Source organism: Bos mutus, chromosome 6, assembly GCF_027580195.1.
Source record: "Bos mutus isolate GX-2022 chromosome 6, NWIPB_WYAK_1.1, whole genome shotgun sequence".
Classification (NCBI taxonomy): Eukaryota; Metazoa; Chordata; class Mammalia; order Artiodactyla; family Bovidae; genus Bos; species Bos mutus.
Window position 1 is genome coordinate 102001833 of NC_091622.1, and position 7783 is coordinate 102009615.

The window sequence follows — 7783 nt, forward strand, 5'->3', positions numbered from 1 at the left end:
CAGGCTGTCCGTGCCTGTCCCCAGCCTGGCTCTGGCCACATCCTCTTAGGTATCTAGCTCACCCTGTCATGTTAGAATACTGCAGGATTCAACCACCCGGCATGGAATATTAGAGAACTTTTCATTATCAAACTTCAAGGACGATCATAAACCACTCTTAAAAATGGGGTCAGGGTGGCATTGAGGGCTGGACTCAGCATGCTGTGCGGCTGCTGCAGCTCTGGAGATGGTTTCCTGAGAGGCCTTCCTGCTCTGAGGCCTTCAAGCCAGTCCCATGGGCTTTGTCTGGACTGTGTTCAAATTCACGGGCTGCCAGGGAAGGGGACAGGGAGGCAGCGTCCCCCAGGGGTCAGACCAGCAGTGAACTCCAGCAGAGCCTCTGCCAAGCCCTCACAGAAACCAGGAGAGGCAGTTGAGACCCACCTTCCTTCTCTCTAAAATAAAACCAAGGTCTCCACAGCTCGCCCTAAGCACACAGAGCTCCTGCTTTCCTTTTCCAGGAGCGAGTAATGCCGGTTGGTTCTTCTAACAGTCCACGTGTCTGTCCTATTGCACTGTCAAACCGGAGGAGAAAAAAACCCGATGAGATATTTGGGGAAGTGGCAAGAGCAGACCCACGGAAGAGGCCACAGCACAGAGGATTTCAGGGGGCTGAGGTGCCGGGAGGCTGGGTAGGACTGCATCACACGTCAGCCCTCCAACTCTGATGGGCCTCCACCTCTTCTGGTACCACCAGCAGGAGTTCACAGTTCTTTCCTCGCAAATGATGTTTTAGAAACTTCCTGAGCTCGCTCTTGCCTCCAATCCATTCGGGCATCTTCAGTTTGGAGTCGAGGTTGTAGTAGGCACCTCCCACCTCTCGAACACAGATCCAGTGCTGCCTTTTGAGGGGCAGCTTCAGGGGACCCCAGCACAGGCTGGAGGGCAGGTTCATGATGAAGCCCGTAATGTTTGTGAGAGCAATGGCGTCAACATCCCTGCGCTTGTCCCACCAAACGGCTTCATAGCCTTTGGTCTGAAGTGCTGCCATAAGGACGTTCACATCGTAGTTCCCTTCCATCTAGGTCACCACAAAGCTTTGAGGAGAGCGCCCTGTGCTAAGCAGTTTATCATTCGTTTCTTAATTCAGACATAAATACAAGTGTATTTCATACTTGTCATACATTTTTTTTAAAACTTAAAGACAAGTCATAGAGCCATTTTTAGAATTAGAGTTTAAGAGGTTAGACAGTTTATCTTCTGGCCAAAAGTCAAAACTTCAGTAAAATTTTAGATTTGCTCACTACTGTGAAATAAGTTGTGTTCGGGGTCTCATTCTCCCGAATTTGTACAAAAGCAGTGTAATAGTCAAAGAGTATGATGAGTTATTCCCTGTCACTACTTTTCTCTGGGCTTCCCAGGTGGCACTAGTGGTAAAGAACCTGCCAGCCAATGCAGGAGACATAAGGGTTTGGTCGCTGGGTTAGGAAGATCTCCTGGAGAAGGGCATTACAACACACTCCAGAATTCTTCCCTGGAGAATTCCGTGGACACAGGAGCCTGGCAGGCCACAGTCCATAGGGTGGAGAAGGGTTGGACGTGACTGAAGCAACTTATCACGCATGCACTTTACTTTAGAAAAACAGGGGCTGCTTTTCAAACTGCTTTCAATGTGGCCACTTTACCAAAATACCAGATGTTTGACCTAGTCAGATATGGTGTGTTTTCACATTTCCTATTGAACTGTGTTGACAGTACCAAAAATTATTTTGTAAGTCTTAAAACATCCTCATATTATATAATTTTGGATGACTCATTTGGTATAAGCATAAAAATTCCTTGTCTAATTTGGTAAGAAAAAAAAATTCAAGTTAACTTATGTATAAGTCAGAATGACTTCCCCAGAATGACTTCACTTCAATATGTGAAAATGTGTTTCATCATACTAAAGCTGATAGGAAGGTCCAGGTCACTCCTTAACACTTTGCTTAGTAATAGCTTCAGCTAAATATCCAGTTTCATTGCTTGTAAGTTCTACTTTCCACAAAACACTAGAACTTTAACACAATTTGGCTAAGTTTTTTGCCACTGTATAACAGTTTCCAATAATATATTCTTCATTTCCGCCTGAGACTGAAACCAAATGAGTTCTTGTGGGGCTCCTGGGCATTGAAGGACTTTTTAGTCTCCCATTTCTTGTAGGCAAGACTCCAGCATCCATGACTTTCCCTGAGTTCCAAAGAGCAGATTCCAACAGTTGCTAATCAAGGGAGGAGACAAGAAACCACCTTAGGCAAGATAAAAGAGACAAGTTCAGTTTGGTTCAGTTGCTCAGTCGTGTCTGACCCTTTGCGACCCTATAGACTGTAGCACACCAGGCCTCCCTGTCCATTCTCCCGGAATTTACTCAAACTCATATCCATTGATTGGTGATGCCACCCAACCATCTCATCCTCTGTTGTCCCCTTCTCCTCCTGCCTTCAATCTTTTCCAGCATCAGGGTCTTTTCTAATGAGTCAGCTCCTCACATTAGGTGGCCAAAGTACTGGAGTTTCAGCTTCAACATCAGTCCTTCCAATGAATATTCAGGACTGATTTCCTTTAGGATGGACTGGTTGGATCTCCTTGCAGTCCAAGGGACTCTCAGGAGTCTTCTCCAACACCACACTTCAAAAGCGTCAATTCTTCGGTGCTCAGCTTTCTTTATAGTCCAACTCTCATATCCATACATGACTACTGGAAAAACCATAGCTTTGACTAGATGGACCTTTGTTGGCAAAGTAATGTCACTGCTTTTTAATATGTTGTCTAGGTTGGTCATAACTTTTCTTCCAAGGAGTAAGCATCTTTTAATTTCCTGGCTGCAATCACCATCTGCAGTGATTTTGGAGCCCAAGAAAATAAAGTCTGTCCCTGTTTCCCGTGTTTCCCCATCTATCTGCCGTGACCTGATGGGACCAGATGCCATAAGCTTAGTTTTCTGAAGGTTGAGTTTTAAGCCAATTTTTTTTTTTTTCCTTTATTTTAAAAATCACATGCTCCCCATCCTGAACCCTCCTCCCTCCCAAAAAGCCAATTTTTTCACTCTCCTCTTTTACTTTCATCAAGAGGCTCTTTAGTTCTTCTTTGCTTTCTGCCATAAGGGTAGTGTCATCTGCATATCTGAGGTTATTGATATTTCTCCCAGGAATCTTGATTCAAGCTTGTGCTTCATCCAGCCCAGCATTTCTCATGATGTACTCTGCATATAAGTTAAATAAGCATATTTAATATACACAGCCTTGACGTCAAAAGAGACAAGAGAAGCGCATTAAGATTAGGAGACCAAGTACGTGAGATGCTGCACACACTAATTATGTGAGCGACCCCACCCTTGAACTATTGCTATAAAACTTCTCATCAAATCCTCCAGGTTGGGACACACAGCTTTTGAGAGCTGGATCCCTCTGTGGCTCCCTTTGCCTGGCAAAGCAAAAAAAAAAAATAGCTATATTTTTCTGTTTCACCCAAATATTTGTCTCTGAGATTTGATTTAGCACTGCTGTACAGAGAAGCTGAACTTTTGGCATCAAGACCTCAACAGAATGGCCTTCAACATCCATCTGGATGCCAGAACACAGCCTCTGTGCACCAGTACTGAACTGAATCTCAGATTTTGGGTCATGGGATTGTCGACTAAAAAGATGCACAACTTGAGTGTTGCAAGTTAAGTCGTATTTAGGGCAAAATGAGGCCTGCAGCCTGGGAGACAGTGCCTCAGATAGCTCTTAGGAACTGTTCCAAAGAGGCAGTAGGGGAAGGTGATTTTGGTAAAGGGGGAGTTCAGTGCAATCAGGCACTCATTTTCCAAAGGTTTTCTGCTAGTCAGGAGAAGCTGATGTCACTAAGAAAGGATTTAGTGCTTTTCTAGGTATGAGGAGATCCAAGAATTGGGATCATGAAATCAGTTCCTGAAAATATCTAACTATCTAAAGACCTGTTCTACCAGCATCCCTGGAGCACAGAGTGCCTCACTTTCTACCCTGAAATCCCTTCAGGAAATTTCAAGGGTCAGCAGCTGCAGCAGCACAGGCAGATGGCAAATGCCCTTGTTGCTGTTCAATTGCTGGCAAATGCTATTGGCAAGTGCCAGTTTGTAGCTGACAAGATGAATTTATGCTTTTAAATTATGGAGTTGGAGAAGACTCTTGAGAGCCCCTGGACTGAAAGGAGATCCAACCAGTTCATTCTAAAGGAAATCAGTCCTGAGTGTTCATTGGAAGGACTGATGTTGAAGCTGAAATTCCATTACTTTGGCCACCTGATGGGAAGAACTGACTCATTTGAAAAGATCCTGATGCTGGGAAAGATTAAAGGTGGGAGGAGAAGGGGATGGCAGAGGATGAGATGGTTGGATGGCATCACCAACTCAATGGATATGAGTTTGAGTAAACTCCAGAAGTTGGTGATGGAGAGGGAGGCCTGGTGTGCTGCAGTTCATGGGGTTCCAAAGAGTCAGACACGACTGAGAGACTGAACTGAATTGAACTGATGTGTAAATTAGATAGCTAGTGTGGACCTGCTATTTAGCACAGGGAGCTCATCTTTGTGCTCTGAGATCACTTAGATGGGTGGGATGGGAATGGTGGGAAGGAGGTCCAAGTGGGGGCTATATGTATACATACAGCTGATTCACATTGTTATACAGCAGAAACTAACACAACATTGTAAAGCAATTATACTCTTTAAAAAAAAAAAAAAAAGAGTAGTTTTATTGCTTTGCCAGGCAGAGGACACAGTAGGCTGATGCCCTCAAAACTGTGTGTCCCCCTACCTGGGAGGATATGGTAAGAAGTTTTATAGCAATGGTTCAAGGATGGGTTTGTTGATAAGGATGTGAGTGTGTGCAAGGCTTACATTCCTTTAATCTGGCCTCAGGTGGTTTCCTGATGAGCTTCTGTGGATTCTTGAGGTTATCAAACTGGGACTTGCTCTCTGGAGTGAAGAACGCTTCATCAGGTGATTAGAATCTTCCATTTGTTGGGGTTTTTAGTTTTGTAGAGGAGCTCAAAGATATTAAGTGTATCCCTTGAGGCAGAAAGCATATTAAGTATATCCCTTGAGGTACCCTTATGGCAGAAGAACTGACGAGCCTCTTGATGAAAGTGAGAGAGTGAAAAAAATTGGCTTAAAACTCAACATTCAGAAAACTAAGATCATGGCATCTGGTCCCATCACTTCATGACAATTAGATAGGGAAACAAAGGAAAAAGTGAGAGACTTTATTTTGGTGGCGGGGGCGGGGGGGCGGGGGGCTCCAAAATCACTGCAGATGGTGACTACTGGTAAGTCGCTTCAGTCGTGTCTGACTCTGTGCAACCCCATAGACGGCAGCCCACTAGGCTCCTCTGTCCCTGGGATTCTCCAGGCAAGAATACTGGAGTGGGTTCCCATTTCCTTCTCCAATGGTGACTACAGCCATGAAATTAAAAGACGCTTGCTCCTTGGAAGAAAAGCTATGACAGACCTAGACAGCATATTAAAAAGCAGAAACATTACTTTGCCAACAAATGTCTATCATGGTTTTCCCAGTGGTCATGTATGGATGTGAGAGTTGGACTATAAAGAAAGCTGAGCACTGAAGAACTGATGCTTTTGAACTGTGGTACTGGAGAAGACTCTTGAGCCTCCCTTGGACTGCAAGGAGATCAAACCAGTCAATCCTAAAGAAAATCAGTCTTGAATATTCATTGGAAGGACTTATGCTGAAGTTGAAACTCCAATACTTTGGCCACCTGATGCGAAGAACTAACTCACTGGAAAAGACCCTGATGCTGGGAAAGACTGAAGGCAGGAGGAGAAGGGGACAAACAGAGGATGAGATGGTTGGATGGCATCACCGACTTGATGGACATGAGTTTGAGCAAGCTCTAGGAGTTGGTGATGGACAGGAAAGCCTGGTGTGCTGCAGTCTATAGGGTTGCAAAGAGTTGGACACTTCAGTTCACTTAGCCACTGAACAGGCAGAACTCGGCCCTTGCTCCAAGGCTGCATTATTGTTTCTTGACCTCTCCTCCCTTATCTCAGCATCCCCTCCTTCCCTGATTAGCAATTGTTTGAGCCTGCTCTTTGGAACTCAGGCAAAGTGATGGAGGCTGAAGCCTGTTTCCTACAAGGAAGACGTGGAGTATGTAGAAAGGCTACCATTCCCAGGAGCCCCACAGGGTGATGCTGCATTTCAACATTCTGCCATCATTCTGGTCAGGATTACTGAGGTATTCTTAGCAAGAGAGGTTTTTTCTGTAGCTCCCCTCTTTTCTTTCTGGGTCCTCATCAGAATTATCTTCAATGATTCATTCAGAGCAATGTGAATTATTTCCTTTTTGTTTTCTCTGTTTTTTGGCGGGGTTGGGTCTTCACTGTTCACATGGGGCTCTTTGTTGTGGCATGTAGGCTTCTCTAGCAGCAGAGGATGGGGTCAGTTGCCTGTGGCATGTAGGATCTTAGTTCCCCAACCAGGAATGGAACCCACAGCCCCTGCATTGGAAGGCAGATTCTTAACCATTGGGCCACCAAGGAAGCCCCCATTTAGCTTTTTCTAGCATGTACCTCAAAACTCTTTCCATGTCTGCTCAGTTCCAAAGCTCCTTTCCACATTTTAGGGTATTTGTCAACAGCCCAAATACAGACCCTCTTATAAGGGCACAAATCCCACTCAGGAGGACTCTGCCCTCATGAAGTAATTACATCTCAAAGGCCCCATCTCCAAATCCCATGACATATGAATATGCATGAGTGTGAGCTCACTCAGTCAAGTCCAATTCTTTGCAACCCCATGGACTACAGCCCACCAGGCTCCTCTGTCCATGGGATTCTCCAGGCAAGAAAACTGGAGTGGGTTGCCATTTCCTCCTCCAGATATGAATATGGGGATATTCAGTCTATAGCAGAGTGACTCACAAATATACTGCTCTTTCTCCTGAACTTTATACCTTTTATCCACCTTCCTGTTACACATTGATACCTTGAGTTCTCTCACAATCATAAGCTGAGTACATCTAACCAAACTCTTTACCTTCTTTTTAATTAAAGACTGTGAGGAAAATACCACTCTGACAACTTATTTTTCTTTCACATTAAAAAAAAAATTATCTATTTTATTTGGCTGTGCCAGGTCTTAGTCATAGCATGCAGGATCTTCAGTTCTGGCATATAAGATCTAGATCCCTGACCAGGGATTGAACGCAGAACCCCTTTCACTGGAAACATGGAGTCTCAGCCAATGGACCACCAGAAAATTCTCTTTCACATTTTTGCATGAATTCTAAAATGTGTGATATACCCAAATAAAGCCACAGTAACATATAAACTGTGAAAGACAATGGAAAGACAAAATCATCTAGTTTAAAAAATACAGCTACTTTATCAATTTCATTACATAGAAATATAATATAATGTACTTCTGTTCCTGGGTTTAGGAAACCTCAGGCAAGAGAATATACAGAAGTGGAAGCAGCTTGATGTAATATAGTGTCTTTAAAATATTTTATGTCAGGATCTACGGAAAGAAATATGTTTATACTGCAAGTCAGTGCAAATCTGTAAGTGCAAAGACCCTGAGGTGGGATGTGCCTGGCATGTTTGAGTGAAACACAAACAGCATTTGAAGTCAGGCTGGCCTGGAGATTCTTACCCTGTACTTACTGGCCATTGGGCCCAGGACGACTAGAACAAGCAACTGAATATTTGCTTCTAGGCTTTTTTTTTTTAGGCTTGAAGTCATTTTGACTTTTAAAAATAATTTTTAAACTTCATGCTTTCCTTT

General features: G+C 44.0%; 1 pseudogene; it reads right to left on the reverse strand.

Moving 5' to 3' along the window:
- Nucleotides 1–682: 682 nt before the first annotated feature.
- Nucleotides 683–1060, reverse strand: LOC138988199 (josephin-1 pseudogene; annotated as a pseudogene).
- Between the last annotated feature and the right edge of the window lie 6723 nt (nt 1061–7783).